Raw genomic sequence first — 17,211 nt, 5'->3', positions numbered from 1 at the left:
TCTCTTTCAGAAAATACAACTGTAATATCTCATCCATCAAGTCAAATTAGTGAATCACCCTGCCTTTTTGCTCTTTCTTCTGCCCCCTGCCTCTCCTTCTCTAAATGTTTTTTTTTCTTTCTTAATATTTATCTCTCCTTTTGAAATATACAACAATTACCCTGGTCCAAGCTTCTTTCCTTGCAGCGTGGGTCCGTTACAGCTGTCCTCTGACTCCTCCAGACTGTCTCTCTGCCATCCCCTCCAGTGCCCAGCCCAACAGATCCTAATGAAACACCAGTTTCAACAAATCCCTATCCCTCCTGAATTGTCCTCAAAGCAATACCTTGAATTCATTTTTATGTTATGTATCTGCCCTACCTCTTGACAAAAGGGAAAATGGCTGTCTAGAAAGTTCTACATCTACATAAAAGACTGAAATTACAGGGTAAGAGATCAAGATTTTAAAAGATAATAATAACCTTTAGGATTCATATATGTTTTGTTGTATTTGTCTGTTTTCCAAGCCAGATTATAACCCCTGGAGGATAGGAATTAAGTCTCATGGCTCTTTTTATCCCCCATAACCCATTCAATCATATGATGATGGTGATATTGTTGATTTCTTTACATTTGGTTATTTGATTCAACTGCTTACAAGAAATTGAGTATAGCTATTATGTTTTTTTTTAAAGATTATTTATTTATTTATTCATTTGAGAGAGAGAGAATGAGAGAGAGAAAGAGCACATGAGAGGGGGGAGGGTCAGAGGGAGAAGCAGACTCCCTGCCGAGCAGGGAGCCTGATGCAGGACTCGATCCAGGGACTCCAGGATCATGACCTGAGCCGAAGGCAGTCGCTTAACCAACTGAGCCACCCAGGCGCCCAGCTATTATGTTTTATCTAATGGAATTACAGAGTAGAAAAACAGACTGGCTTAAATGTGACATCAACATCTTAAAGCCACAAACTGAATGGTGAGTCCCAATAATGAATTCATAATCTTTTTAGTGATATTACAAAGAGTTCACTTGTTGTTTAAAGTAGGCAATGACGTGGATGGAACTAGAGGGTATTATGCTAAGTGAAATAAGTCAATCAGAGAAAGACAAGTATCATATGATCTCACTGCTATGAGGAATTTGAGAAACAAGACAGAGGATCATAGGGGAAGGGAGGGAAAAATGAAACAAGATGAAACCAGAGAGGGAGACAAAATGAAACAAGATGAAACCAGACAGAGAGATTCTTAATCTCAGGAAACAAACTAAGGGTTGCTGGAGTGGAGGGGTGTGGGAGGGATGGGGTGGCTGGATGATGGACATTGGGGAGGTTATGTACTATGGTGAGCACCGTGAATTGTAAGACTGATGAATCACAGAACTGTACCCCTGAAACAAATAATACATTATATGTTAATAAAAAATGTATTGAATATTCACAGTAATAAAAAAATAAAGGCAGTTATTGCCATTAAAATAAAAATAAAGTGTAGGTAAAACTTTTTATTATAGTGGAAACAGCTTTTGATTAAAAAAATAGGTTTAACTCATAGAATTAAAACAATAAAGTTATTCCTGGGGAGAAAAACTACCTAATAAGGAGACATGATCTAAAATATAAGTTTGAATTAAATAAGTAATTACTACTTAACATGCAAAGTGTGCATTGAAAGATACATATATGCCATTAACTATAAAATTTATTGAAATCAATGAATTATTTTCTATATATATACTTTTTCACATTGAAATATATTTTATTCTTGTATCACCTTATTTTCAATTCAAAGGTGAAGACCATACATATGGAAATCATATCTCAGGTAGAGAATTTAGGGCCTTTTAGCTTCGTTATGTACTATTACTGATCCTGTATGCATGTATACATGATTTGGTAGATATTTAGCAATATTACATTTTGAGAAACTAGGGCAACATACTATGAAAAGTTTTCATTTGATTTTTTTCTTAAAATTTGAAAAAAAAATCCTTAAATATTTCTAAATATGTCAGGATTAACATTTAGTTTATAGAAAATCTCAGAATATTCTAATTTCAAATCTAGGAAAGGATTCTGTTTTGTTCTAACCATAACTTCTTTCTTCAATTTTGTGTTTTTGTAAGTACATAAAAAAAATTCATCCTGACTCCAGACTGACAACACTGAATTGACAGCTGATAAAAGTTGTCAGCATTGCCTGTCATATTGAAATCTAGCAGAGTACAAAAAAGCTTGTAAAAGCTTCAAGTTATCCTGTCAATACTGGCATTTCATTAAAGATTAATTAAGCCAAATTTGCTTGTTAATAAAGCTCAGAATATCAATCAGGTATAAGCACTAAAATGTGGTCCTAACTTGTATGTTATATGGTGTATATGCATATTCATGGGTAAGACATGAGATAGTATAGGTCTTTTTTTTTTTAAGTTTATACTAAAGGCAAACAGTATGCAAAGAAATGTGGAAGATTTTTAATTAAAACTAGATCAGAGCATACCCATGGCCAAGACTAATTTCAATATGGGCCACAACCAGAAAATATAGGGGACAATTGAAAACCATTCCAGAGTCGATTTTATACTTAACGTTCAAATTGATTCACATATTAGAACAAAATTAATTTCATTTGAAAAGTGAAAATAGACCACTTTGTATGTCCAACTTACTGCAGTATAATATAGTGAAAAACTTGTTAAAGTTCTATTTAAATTATATAATTAATTAATCAATGGATTAATTTGCCAGGCCCTCATTATTTTTCTGTTCTTTTACAGCAGTAATAGAAATGTCTTTTAAAGCTTTTGTGTTACTTGAAATCATTAACTAGCAACTTAATTAAAAATAAGCTTATTCATTATATAACAAATATTTATTTATTTATTTATTTTTAATTTTTTTTTTATTATGTTTCCAGCAACTCTCAGTTTGTTTCCGGAGATTAAGAATTCCTCATATCAGTGAGATCATATGATACATGTCTTTCTCTGATTGACCTATTTTGCTCAGCATAATACCCTCCAGTTCCATCCACGTCATTGCAAATGGCAAGATTTCATTCCTTTTGATGGCTGCATAATATTCTATTGTATATATGTACCACATCTTCTTTATCCATTCATCTGTTGATGGACATCTTAGCTATTTCCACAGTTTGGCTATTGTGGACATTGCTGCTATAAACATCAGGGTACACGTACCCCTTTGGATCACTACATTTGTATCTTTGGGGTAAATACCCAGTAGTGCAATTGCTAGGTCATAGGGTAGCTCTAGTTTCAACTTTTTGAGGAATCTCCATACTGTTTTCCAGAGTGGCTGCACCAGCTTGCATTCCCACCAACAGTGTAGGAAGGTTCCCCTTTCTCTAGACATTGGGGAGGGTATGTGCTATGGTGAGTGCTGTGAATTGTGTAAGACTTGAATCACAGACCTGTACCTCTGAAACAAATAATACATTATGTGTTAAAAAAAAAAAAAAAGATAGTAGGAAGAGAAAAATGAAGGGGGGGGAAACGGAGGGGGAGACGAACCATGAGAGACTATGGACTCTGAGAAAAAAACTGAGAATTCTGGGGGGGGGATGGGTTAGCCTGGTGATAGGTATTAAAGAGGGCATGTATTGAATGGAGCATTGGGTGTTATATGCAAACAATGAATCATGGAACATTACATCAAAAACTAATGATGTAATGTAAGGTGATTAACATAACAGTCAACAAAACCAAAAGACAACTGACAGAATGGGAGAAGATATTTGCAAATGACATTATCAGATAAAGGGCTAGTATCCAAAATCTATAAAGGAACTTATCAAACTCAACACCCAAAGAACAGATAATCCAATCAAGAAATGGGCAGACATTTCTGCAAAGAAGACATCCAAATGGCCAAAAGACACATGAAAAAGTGCTCAACATCGCTTGGCATCAGGGAAATCCAAATCAAAACCTCAATGAGATACCACCTCACACCCATCAGAATGGCTAAAATTAACAAGTCAGGAAATGACAGATGTTGGCGGGGATGTGGAGAAAGGGGAACCCTCCCACCCTGTTGGTGGGAATGCAAGCTGGTGCAGCCACTCTATAACAAATATTTATTGATAATGTACTATGTTCTCTGTATTCTGCAAAATGATAGAGATAAAATGGTAAGCAAACGGACACATTACCTATACTCAGGGATTTAACAGTTTACTGAAGGGAGATGTACATATTTCAGTACATATTTCAGTAGCAAATTTGTAGCTCTGACAAGTGTTATGAGGGAGGGTTTCCAAGACTGTATGAGTCTGTGATCGGGGGATTTGACATATTGAAGGAAGTCAAGGAGGTCTTGAAGAGGTGACCCTTGAGTTTAATCTGAAGGATTGGTAGGAGTTACTGGTGGAAAGAATAGGAAAGGGATCTGCCGAGGCAGAAGAGCTGCGTGAAGGCCCATTGACAAAATAGAGTTCAATAAACATAGAAACCATTACAGGTTGAATTGTGTTACCCCCCAAAATATGCTAAAGTTCACATCCCCAGTATCTAAGAATGTGATCTTATTTGGATATAGGGGCTTTGCAGATTTAACAAAGTTGAAATGAGGTTATTATAGTAGGCCCTAATCCAATATGACTGATGCCCTTATAAAAGGGGGAAATGTGGACACAGATGTGCAGAGGGAAGACTATGTGAAGAGACACAGGTAGAAGACAGCATTTAAATCGGGGAATGCCTGAGGCTCCCAGATGCTTGGAGAGAATCCTGGAGCACATCCTTCTCAGGCATTTCAGGGGGAACATGACCCTGCTAACATCTTGATTTTGGACTTCTGGACTCCAGAACTGTGAAACAATAAATTTCTGTTGTTATAGCCATCCAATGTGTGGTACTTTGTTACAGCAGCCTTAGAAAGCTCATATAAGGGCTGTAAGCAGGTTAGTTATAGATGAAAGGGGAGAATAAGAGCAAATCTGAAGAAAAGATAGAGCAACAGGTAAGGAGGACCACATCGTGGAGAGTCCTAAAGGCCATTTTTAGGAGTTTTGTTTTTATTCTCAGAGCAAAGGATTTAAGCAGTACAAAAAAGAGATGATAGTAGCTTGGACAGAGTGGTGATAATGGCTATAAAGAGATGTCAATGGGAACAAGGAAGTGGATTTAAAATTATAAATAAACTACAAAAAAGCAAGCTTACTCAAGGACATACTCCAGAAGTTTTCTCCTCTCTTTTACCATTCATTTTTCAATCTATATTGGATCATTTCCTTAGCATCAAAGCATAGTGCTTCTTCCATCTATTTCTTTATTGATCTTTGGCAACAGATTGATTGAAATGTAGTTGACATATAAAGTACATATTAATGTAAATTAATTAATTAAACATGCAATGTTTAATAATTTTGATTGATTTACCATGAAACTATTACCGCAATCAAGATAATGAACATATCCAAGCCCAAAAGTTTTCCAATGCCCCTGTATAATGACATCCTTTATCTCTGGCAATATTTATTTCTCTGAAATCTATCTTGTTTAATACTAATATAGCCACTCCAGTTTTCTTTTGCTTATTGTTAACATGCATATCGTTTTCCATTGTTTTATTTTTCACTTATTTATATCTTTGCATTAAAGTGGGTTCCTTGAAGACAGCAAATAATTGATTCTTGCTTTCTTATCCAATCAGATAATCTTTGCCTTTTAATTGGGAATATTGAGTTTATATACATTTAATGTGATTATTGGCATAGTTAAGTATTAGTCAACTATTTGCTACTTGCTTTATGTTTGTCTTATTTATTCTTTGTATTTTTCTCTCTTTCTCTGCCTTCTTTTGGACTGAACATTTTTCTTCCATTTTATGTGTATTGCTGGATTATTAGCTATGATTATTTAGTTATGTTGGTGATTGTTTCTGTCTTCAAGTAATATAAAGTGATGTATCACATCACAGACAGTGTAAGTAGCTTATTAAGAATATGTCACTCTTATATTTCTCTTCTTCTGACCTTTCTGTTATTTTTGTTATGCTTATTATTTCACACATGTAAAAAAAGCACACATCTTTGGAATATATTTAAATACCAAGTTCTGGATTGTTTTTGGCTGATAAGTTTTTCTCTTCATTATGGTTTAGATTTTCTTACTTCTTTGCATATCTGGTAATTTTTTATTGTATGCCAGGCATTATGATTTTTACCTTTGGGTCATGGATATTTTTGTTATCCTATAAATATTCTTTAGCTTTATTCTGGGAAATAGTTAAGTTACTTAGACACAGTTTGATTCTTTTGGGTCCTGTTTTTAAACTTACATAGAAACAGAACATTATTTAGTTTTGGGCTTTTATTGTCCCATAGGCAGTATCTCTCTGAGTATTCTGCTCACCTTTCCCCATGAATTATGAGTTTCCTTGCCTGAAAAACACTTACTATTCCCAGACCTCTGTGAACTCCGAATATTGTTTCCTCTAATCCTTCAGGTGGTTATTCTCATAGGCTTGGGTTGTTTCCTCACAAACATGTGCTGATCAGTACCCAGCTGAATCCTCAAGGGGAAATGTGTGCAAATTTCTTGAGTTTTCTCCCTGCTGTTCTCTTTTCTTCACTATGCTATCCTACAGACTATTACCTTGGCCTCTTCAGACTCCGAGGTCTATCTTCTGGAAAAATTGTTTATGCTTTCAATTACATAACTTATTTTCTCCTTTAAACCTCTTCCAATCTGACTTCACTCCCTCTGAACTTCTTATCAAGTCACCATTGACCATCACTGTGCTTAATCTGGTGGTTGATTTTTGCTCTGAGTGATCTGGCCCCCATAATGTTTGCTCTCATCTTACTAGTTTTCCCTTCACTCACTGCACTACAGTTCTCTTTAACTCCTTAAACCTGGTAAGTATGGTTTTGCCTTAAAGCATTTACACTGGCTGTTCCTTCTGCTTACAGGGATCTTTCTTCAGATATCTGCCTGCCTAACTCACTCCCCTTTTTAAATACTTAACTTTTTAATAAACCTGATCATCTTACTTAAAATTGCAACAACTTCTTATGATAACCAGTCTCTAAAGATGACCTTCAATGACCTTTGTGTAGCCTCCCCACCTTGAGTTTGGGCCAACCTGTGACTTGTTTATAACTAATAGAATGTATCAGATGTGACAATCTAGAACTTCTGAGGCTAAATCAGAGGGAGCTTTGCAGCTTCAATTTTGACTTCTTGAAATACTAGCTCTCAAGATGGTCACTGTTAGCACTCTCTCAGAATCCAGCCTCCATGTTATGATGCCACAGTCACATGAAGAGGCCACCTATAGGCTCTTTTGGTTAGTAACCTCAGCTTACTTCAGCTGCTGGCCATGTGATTGAGCCATCTTGGACCTCTAGCCCAGACAAGATCCTTGGCTAATATCTTTCTGCAAGCACATGAGAAACCCAAGCAAGAACCAACTAACTGAGCCCAGTTAAAACACGGTACTGTAGAGGGTAATAATAAATTGTTTTAAACCACTAAGTTTTGGAGTAGTTTATATAGTGAAGAATAACTGAAAATCTCTTTTGTCCTGTTTAATTTCAAATCCCCTGCTCTATTTTTCCTTTTTCCTTTGAGCAGTTATTATTCTTTAACAGAGTGTATAATTTACCAATTTATTATGTTTCATATTCATTTTTGTCTGGTTGTCCCAACCAGATTAAAACTCTAAGAAGATGCCAACCTGCTTTCTTCCATAATATATGTCAATTATCTAGAACAGTATGCCTGGTACACAGTTGGGATTTGATAAATATTTTTAGAAAGCATGAAGGAACAAGGCAGTATTCTGTCATAAAAAGTTAAACAAGAATCATTCTAGAGATAATCACAAATTCAACTTAAATGTGGCACATTCTGAAAAACAAATGCTAAAATAAGACATCAACAAACATCACAGAGTGTCTTCTAAATTAGGGACTTACATATAGCAACCTGGAAGGTAATTGTTAGGAAAAATAGAAACTACTTGAAATTATTTTCAAATATTAGAACATTGTAAGACTCTTGGTAGTGATTTTATATTAATACAAAATTTTATAGAGTCATCATGAACAAAAGATGTATCTTTTTATTCAAAAGTATTCAAACAAAATTCAAAACAAAATTTAAAATGAAAAGCATGTAGCCATAATTTTTTAATAGAAGGCTTTGTTGCAGAGCCTTTTTTGAGTGATTAAAGAGTTAACATAATTTGAGTTATACATGTTTATTAACATCAGTTTGGCATTATTTAATGGAATGTCTGCTGGAGATTGACCTGCATTTGTGCTCAAAATACATAAAATATATATTTTTTTAAAAAGAGAAGGGGATAGACATTGATTTATTATGTTTGGTGTCCAAACACAGCTCAAATTGCTTTTTGTGAAAGAGTGATGTCTTACTATTTCTTTAAAGACATTTTATCTTAAAAACTATATTTCAATTCTTAGTTAAGTAAGTGATAGGAAGAATGGCTGATTTTTTAAGGAAAAAGTACTTTTTAAGAATGTTCATTGAAAACCTTAAAACTACAGGGTCTGAATTTTAAAAACATTTAGGTAGATTTATTTTTGAATATATAGTTAGACTCTTTAATAGCACTGTAAAAGAATCATCAATATTTGACTTCTACTTCACATGTCAACATGCATTCCTAAGCAAACCAGAACAAAAAAAAAAAAAGCCGAATATCCTTCTGTAAGCTTGGGATGTATGTAAATTTTATATTAATCCTCTTTGACTCCTTCTCAACTTGAACATCTTACAAGTCTGATTGGGCAATTTATCAATTCTCATGCTCAATGAATTTAGTCATTGGGCACATGCAACTTAAAGCGATGAGGCATAACTATTGGGGGTACGTAGAAACATCAGTTTGGAGAGATAGCACAGACTCAGCATACAGATTGAGATTCATAACGTGAGCAAAGGGCACAGGCTAAAATCTAGCCTTATATTTGGAGCAAAACCAAAGTTAAGACCAGAATTTACTGCAGCACACTAAAACTCACATTTTACATGTTTGCTCTATAGACAGGAACTATTTCTCATTTATTTACCTTTGCACCGTACAACCTGCACGTTAAACACACACACACACACACACACACACACACACACACCCCAAAACAATGGCATTAAACAAGAATACATGATGTCCTTTGCTAAATAATTTAGTTATTTTAAAGTGCTGCTAGCAGATTCTAATCTAACATTACCCTTATCCTATATTCTTTTCCTTATAGAATGGAGTATCATGACAACTACATATTAAGTAAAGTCAATAAAGTGCCAAGTTGCCCCTGTGGAAATGAAGCTTTATACACAGAGTGACTTGAGATTATATAGTATTTGGTGGTAGAACACTTCTTTAGTGTGATACTAAAGAGTTGCTTCTCCAGCTCTAATTCAGAGAAACCAAATGCACAGGGCCTGAGACAGGGTGAAATGAGTGAAGTGAACATAGTGGGCACTTGTAAGCCCTATCTAAATGGGGCAGCTACCACTCACCTCTACTAGATAGTTGCCATGCTAGAATGTGGGTTGAGGGATGCCAGGTATTTTATTCATGAAAGAAAACCTGGAAATATGTATTTATCATGTCAAATCTCTTAACTAATAAATATTGAAATTTACTTCATTCTTTTGTGCTCTATGTAAGGCAAAACAAACAAACAACAAAAAACCCAACACACACACACACACACACACACACACACACACACACACACACATCTGTAGATTAAATTTGGTCCAGTTTACTAGTTGGAAGTCATGGTCCTACTCTAATTTTTTCCAAACAATGACCATCAGGAGAAACTCTCTAAAATTTCTTTACTTTCCTCATCTACCAAATTATCTACACTAATAACGTAGCAAAGAAAAAAATGCTGTATTTCTACCTTAAGGCTAATTCCTTCAACCATGCTCAGTGTACCAGCTGCCAAAGCCTCCATTTTTCATTCTTTTATTTTATACCTATTTATTGTCTATTTTGTATCTGGTACTGGTTTAGCTTCTTGGCTCACAGGAATGAATAACACGTATCTTAGTACCCTATTTTCAGAAAGCTTATATTCTGTTGGAGGAGGAGAGTTGATAGAGAAATGTGATTAGTTTCATTTAGTAATAAATGCTTTGAAAAATACTAAGATATTAAGACAATCTATTAGATAGATTGGTCATCTATTAAATAATGGGTACCTGGGTGGGTCCTTTTATTTTTTTTAATTTTTATTTAAATTCCAGTTAGTTAACATATAGTGTAATATTAGTTTCAGGTGTACAACACAGTGATTGAACACTTCCACACAACACCCAGTGCTCATCACAAGTGCACTCCTTATTTCCCATCACCCACTTAACGCCCCCCTCACCCACCTCCCTTCTGGCAATCATCAGTTTGTTCTCTACAGTCAAGAGTCCCTTCTTGGTTTGCTTCTCTCTTGCTTTTTTCCCCTTTGCTCATTTGTTCTGTTTCTTAAATTCCACATATGAGTGAAACCATATGGTATTTGTCTTTCTCTGACTGACTTATTTTGCTTAGCATAATACTCTCTAGCTCCATCCATATCATTGCAAATGGCAAGATTTCTTTCTTTTTTTAAGATGCAATCAGAGTTAAGTTTTGGGCATGTTAAATCTGAGATGCTTATTAGACATGCAAGGGGGGGTTGTCTAACTGGCAGTAGAAAATATGAGTTTAGAGTTCAGAAGAGAGGTCAGCACTGGCCATTAATATTTGAGACCCAGTTGCATATGGGTTGGTAAGCCATGGGACCAGCTGAAATGATTTAGGGAGACATTAAGAAAAAAAGGGAAAAAAAAAAAAACATCCAGGGCATAGCTCTGGGACACTCCAATACTTAGATGAAAGAGGATTTTAGATAATAGAAAAATCAATGAAAGGAACTGAGAAATACCTAGTGAGACAGGGGAAAAGCCAAGGAAGAGTGATGCCACAGAAGCCAAGAAAAAATAGTTCAAGAAGAAACAAATGGTCAACTGTTAACTGGAGATCAAGTAAAATTAAAACAGTAAATAGCGGTTGAAATTAGCATTTGAGCATGGGCGTCATTTGTTCCAAGAGCTATTTCAGTTGAATGATGGAGTCATATGGGGAGAGAGTGACTCTGATTGCAACTTTATCTTAAAATTACTCTTTTATTCTCCTCAATTCAGTGAATGCTACCACAAAATTATTCAAGTGGGAAAAAAAAAAAACCTAGGAGTTACTCTTGTTCCTTTCTTTTACTTACCTCCTGCATCAAATAGATCAAGTGTTTTTGGTTCTATCTTCCAAAGTTATTCTTAATCTGTCAATCATTATTTTTCTCTTTCTCTGTGAAGGAGAAAAGACAGACAATAGACAATGTCTCCCAATAAGTGGACCAAGAAGAGGAATAATAGCTGCAGGGAAGTGTGCTTAGAAAAGCTGGTTTTCTAAAGTAAGATTTTAGAATATGTATGCTGCTAGGATTTGATTCATTGAAGATGATGCAAAAGAGCAGACAATTGCAGGAGCCAAGGTCATGAGAAGTGAGCAGCAGTGGGAGCTAGTGTACAAATAGAGAGGTTTGATATGAACAGGGACATTTCATTTATTGCAAGAAAAAATAGGGGATGGATAGAAGTCTAGTTGCAGGTAGACAGGTACATTTTGTAATGAAAGTGGGAAAGCTTTACATGGAATCTATTTTATCAGGGTCATCATTTGAGAGGAGAGAATAAGTGGAAAGGAGGTGAGGCTGGAGATAAGGGCATCACTGGACAAAGAAGATTTGAAATACTCATTTTGGATAGTGTCAGAGTAAGTATACAGTATAGTGGAATTGTGGAGTATTAAAGAATGCCATTTGTCACTCATGGTCATATATTTAGAGTGAGACAAGAGGACATTATTGTACATTATAAGATTTGTACCATGTGGTAGGCAGAATAATAGAATGGGTGGGTCCTCCCAGATATCTAGGTTCTAATCCCTGAAACCTGTGAATATTACCTTATATGACAAGAGGGACTTTGTAAATATGATTAAATTAAGGATCCTGAGAGAGATTATTTTGGATTTTCTGAGTCTGTCCTAAATGTAATCACATAAAGATTACAATGTAATCTTACAGAGGAAGGCAGAAGGAGACTTTGTCAGAGAAGAGAAGGTGATATGATGACAATAAATTTATTTTATGCCACAAGGTTTGTGGTCCTTTGTTATAGAAGCAATGATAAATGAATATACTGCTATGCCATGAAGGCAGGGAAGATGATACAAAACTTAAATGGAAAGAAAAGCCTAAGGAGGTCTCTGGCTTTGTCTTTTATTTGGCCTCATGACTCCATTTTGAAGATGTGGAAAATGAGCATAAGGAGGATGCTATTCAGGAAGAAGCCTGACCACAGCCCTACTGAAGAGGATGGAGGACTCCAGGCAGACTCCAAGCTGTCTGACCACCCCCAAAGACAAAAGACACAGAAGGAAAAGTGGGATTGAAGTACACCGAAGCAGAATACCAAACTGCAATTTTACACTTGAAGAAGGAGCACAAAGTTGAACTTTAGGCATTTCATACCCAGGGTGAGCCTGCAGTTGTTACTCATGGAAACCTCAAACAGAAGATAGACCACTGATGGCGAGGAGGATGTGAAAAGATGAGAGATGCGTGTATCTCCACTGAAAATAACAGTTCTCTAGAGACCTACGGAAATGTGTTCATCCAGACAGAGAGACTTTCCTCAAAACCTATGAAGGTGAGGGCAAGATAACTAGAAGTAACCAGATAATACCCCAAAAGCTGAATATCTCCTCTTTAAGCTAACTCTGTCCCCCAAATGACAACAGAGCCGCCAGATATCACCAGTTCAGTCTGTGGAAGGCATCTCACTAAGTCAACAAAAGTCATCACCTCCCCTTCCTGCACCACCCCTACCAGCAGCCAGCCCTCCCCTCCCCCTCCTTCTCTCCTACTGGGACTTGGACCTTTGCTACCAGTACCTCCACCACCACCTGTAAGTGCTAGACTGCCACCACCTCCACCACCTCCTCTGCTGCCAAGTGCTGGGCTTCCTCCACCTCCTCCACCACCACGTCCCAACTCCGCTGCTGTGCCCAACAGGGGGAGGCCTCCTCCTGCTCCAACGCCCCCAGGACTTGCACCCCCACCTCCTCCTGGACTCTCTTTCAGAATTGGCCCTTCTTCTAGCCAATGTCCTTGGAGGCCAGCCATTGAGCCAAGTTGTCCCATGAAGCCTTTTGACTGGACTAGAATACAAATAAATGATTAAAAAAAAAGCCAAAATGCTACACCAACCTTTTGGGATTCCTTAGAAGAACCTGCTATTCAGGGTACTAGTGAATTTGAGTATTTATTTTCCAAAGACACAACTCAGCAGAAGAAAAAAAACCTCTGTCAGAGATCTATGAGAAAAAGAACAAGGTTGAAAAGATCATCAAGTTATTGGATGGAAAACAATCTCAAACTGTGGGACTCTTGATATCTAATTTGCCTTTAGAAATGAAGGCTATCCAGCAGGCCATTTCCAATGTGGATGACTCTGTGGTTGATCTGGAGACCATGGCTGCCTTATATGAAAATAGAGCCCAAGAGGATGAATTGGTTAAAATAAGAAAGTGTTAGAAGATGTCCAGAGAAGAAGAATTGAATTTGCTGGATAAACCTGAGCAGTAAAGACACTTGAACACTTTCCTGTTAGGCCAAAAGGAGAAATGCAATCTCTGCCTTCTTGCTTCCCAGCTCCAAATAATTGCACCAGAATTGTTAGGGAGCTAAGTCATAGCACCATCATTCCTGTGACCTATTGTATACAGCAGAATGAACTGACTGCTGGGAAAAGCAGTCAGGAGACTTGTGTTGCTGGATACGATACCTCTCAACCCCTTCCCCCCCCCACCTGTCATGATTCCCGTTTCTCTTTTTAGCGGCTTGTTAATTCCTCCTAGACTAAACACTCTGGCCAAAAGGGTAACCGAGGAAGGAAGTCATGCTCTGTTTAAGGTTCTGCCGATGCAGTTAAAAAGATGTCAGAATTCAAACTGATTTTTCTAAATATTGTATCCAGTAAATGTAGCCTGAATGTGCCTGCTTTCCCACAAATCCCTACACCTGCTCTGTCCAATTGATATGTGACCTTTTCATCCTCTTTGCATGTGCTTATTTCTCTCTCCATTCACTGTCTAGGGTTGTTTGTTCTCTGGTTCAGTCTGTCGTGCCACAGCCTTTGAAAACCTAGAACTCTAATGAGGAACTGAATGACTCTTGCCTTGACTGGACTCTTGGGGTCTGCAAACCACAGATAAGCATATGGGGCACTGCAGCCCCTGGGCCCCATACAACCTTTCATGTCCCAGGACTAAGAATGTGGAATGGGTCCAGAATGGACAGAAAGATTCTTTGCCTGTTGTCACCTTGAGTGTTTCATGTCCAATTCAGGCCACTCTTCTCAGTGTGGAGATGAGGCAAGGGATAGAAACAAAGAAGAAACTAAGCAGTCAGGCTTAGGGTAGCATGTGAACCGTAGAGACATCCAAGTTGCTATGGCTTGTATTGAAATTTTCATGCCTTGCCCTTGGGTCCACTAGAATGTCCCCCTCCCCTTGGATATCTGGGCATTCAGGTCCAGAAAAATATTGCTAAATGACTGGGTTGGGGATTTCTAGGTTTACTTAGTTATTGACAAGCTTTCATGATAATTTTAGGAACCTTAGATGAATTATTCTCACGTGGAGCATAGGCCAGGAACAACTCTCTACCTGCCCCCCCCCACTGCCCCCTCCCCCACCAGCTCTAAGTGAGTTTATGAAGCCTGGGAATATTGTGAATCAATGCAAATGGGGTATAATGTAATATAATATAATTAATTCCCACTAAAAAAAAGAAACTAACATATTCCATTAATTAAATAATTTGTCTTCCTGTGTATCTTTAGCATCTCCTTATTTCAGGCTATTTCCTATTAGCATGTAAAAACATATTTAAAAGTCTCCTTTAGAAAGCAACGATATTAATAAACAAGAACAAACAAAAATGTTTATCTCCACACGCTCAGCTTTAGCTACCAACCTATTTGATAGAGTACTTTTTACAACTAAAGGCTTTTATTTTTACCTTCTCTTCCTCACCTCTCATCCATTCCTTAATCTTCTGCCCACTGTCTTCAACATTTTACTCTAATAAACTACTCTCAGTATTCAGCACCATGCTTTTATTCCTAATTCCAGTGTACTCTGTTCACTTCGATTTTTCTTACCTTTTGGTTCATCAGTTGACTTCCCAATTCTGGTGATATTCTCTCCTCTTGGGTTCAACGATACCACTTTTTTCCTAGTTACTATTTTCCCTTCTTTGTCCATTCTTTAGTCTTTTTTCATGGGCTACCCTTTTAAAATTATTTCCCTAGTGTTCTTAACACAGCTTTGTTTTCTTCTCATTCTACACACTGTCTTTGAGTAATCTTGCCTTTTTCCAAAACTTTCATTACCACCTGTATACTGATCACTACAGATTTTCTATCTGACAGAATACTCACCTGGTCAAATATACTCTGTCCCTCTTTTCCTTGCTGTCACACTGTGGTGCCCTGAGTGGAGTGACAGCCTGGGTTGTCCTGCTACACAGCACATCCGTACTAGACTGCGGCAATTCAGTATATTGGATAATGTGTCACTGAACTGAATTTGAGTCTGACTTTGCTCCTTTCTTACCTGCAATTGCTTGGGCAAATGATTTGCCATCTCAGTCTATAAAATAGAACTCCTCTAAACTGTGATGATTAAATGAAATAAGGCACATCAAATACAAGGGAGAATACCTGGCACACAGTAGGGGATTAATAAATGTTAGCAGTTATTATGACTGCTAGCTTTCTCTTTTCCTCTCTAGGTAATGCCGCTGCTGGTAACCACCACCATGGCACTTCTGCTGTGTATTGCAGTTGCTGTGGTAGTTCTCATCTCTTCCACTTTGGATGTTCATGGCCTGCCATTGCCACCCTCACTCCTCCTGCCTCTTGATCACTTTTCTTGTCACTCCTGCATTCTCTTTTCTGTTTTCTTTCACTTTCCTTGTCTCTACCACACTCTAATTATTCTGATAAATGATATTTATCATTATTATTTATAGTAAAAATGGGAGGGGAATAATCAGTATAGGCCTGCAGGCCTTCCTTTACTGAGGACAGCCTGGAAATGAAATTTCTTTAAAACATGTTAGTGACAGACGAACAGCAAACATTAATGGTATGTGCCCGTGGGAGAGTCATTATCTATGGACTGCCATAGCAAAATGACTTGGGTGCTTATGGAAAACAAACCTAAAATCTATGAATTTATGTGGCATGTCCCCGGCAACCAGAAATGTCATGTATACTATGTCACACTCCTTATTTAAAATGGATATGGTCCATGCTAAAATAGCTCCTTTTTGGGTAAGCCACATGATTGTACATATCTCTTAGAAACTTCATTTGATAATATGGGCTAGTGTGTCCTGAGTGATAAGAAAGGCCTGGGAAGTTGTATTAGTCATTCTAGATATTTCCCTGCTTTGCCTGTGCTGTTTGATTACATGTACCCTTGAAATCATTAGTAAAGCTTGTTACTGGGTAAATTTATGATTTGTGTGAATCTGATTTGACAACTCAAACCTTTGTGTTTTCTCAATATATATGGTGGGTTTTGAGGTGATTGAAGTTGCTAGAAAGCTTCTCTCTAGATATCTGAGTCAATACTAGGCTATGATTCCAACATAACTATCTATAATAGTTACAGTTCCCTTTCAGGCAATACATTATCACATGTAATTCAGCAAAGGAATGTGTAGACATGTGTATAATGCAATATATAATCAATATATCTCTGGGTCTGCATAATGCCGTAAGAGAGCAAATACCAATTTATCCAATGATCTGCTATTATAAAACTTGTAGAGTTTTTGACTATTAAAAATTAGAAATAATTAACCCATTTAGTCTATTTTTTGAAGATTTTATTTATTTATTTGAGAGAGAAAGAAAGAGCAGGGAGGGGTAGAAGGGGAGGGAGAGGGAGAAAGAATCTGAAGCAGACTCCACAATGAGCATGGAGCCCAACACAGGGCTCGATCCCACTACCGCGAGATCATGACCTGAGCTGAAACCAAGAGTCAGATGCTTAACTGACTGAGCCACCCAGGTGCCCCCTAGTCTCTAACTATTAGAGAAATTATTTCTATA

At 37.1% G+C, this 17,211-nt stretch overlaps 1 protein-coding gene and 1 pseudogene across 5 annotated transcripts in view; both read left to right on the top strand.

Moving 5' to 3' along the window:
- Positions 1–17,211, top strand: part of SPAG16 (sperm associated antigen 16) — a 952,656-nt gene that overhangs the window by 312,155 nt on the left and 623,290 nt on the right. The window lies entirely within an intron of this gene.
- Positions 12,356–13,670, top strand: LOC112807570 (formin-1 pseudogene; annotated as a pseudogene).

Source organism: Callorhinus ursinus, unplaced genomic scaffold (genome assembly GCF_003265705.2).
Source record: "Callorhinus ursinus isolate GAN/ISIS: 27379988/994484 unplaced genomic scaffold, GSC_fseal_2.0 scaffold2, whole genome shotgun sequence".
NCBI lineage: Eukaryota > Metazoa > Chordata > Mammalia > Carnivora > Otariidae > Callorhinus > Callorhinus ursinus.
This window is presented reverse-complemented; position numbering and strand designations above follow the sequence as displayed.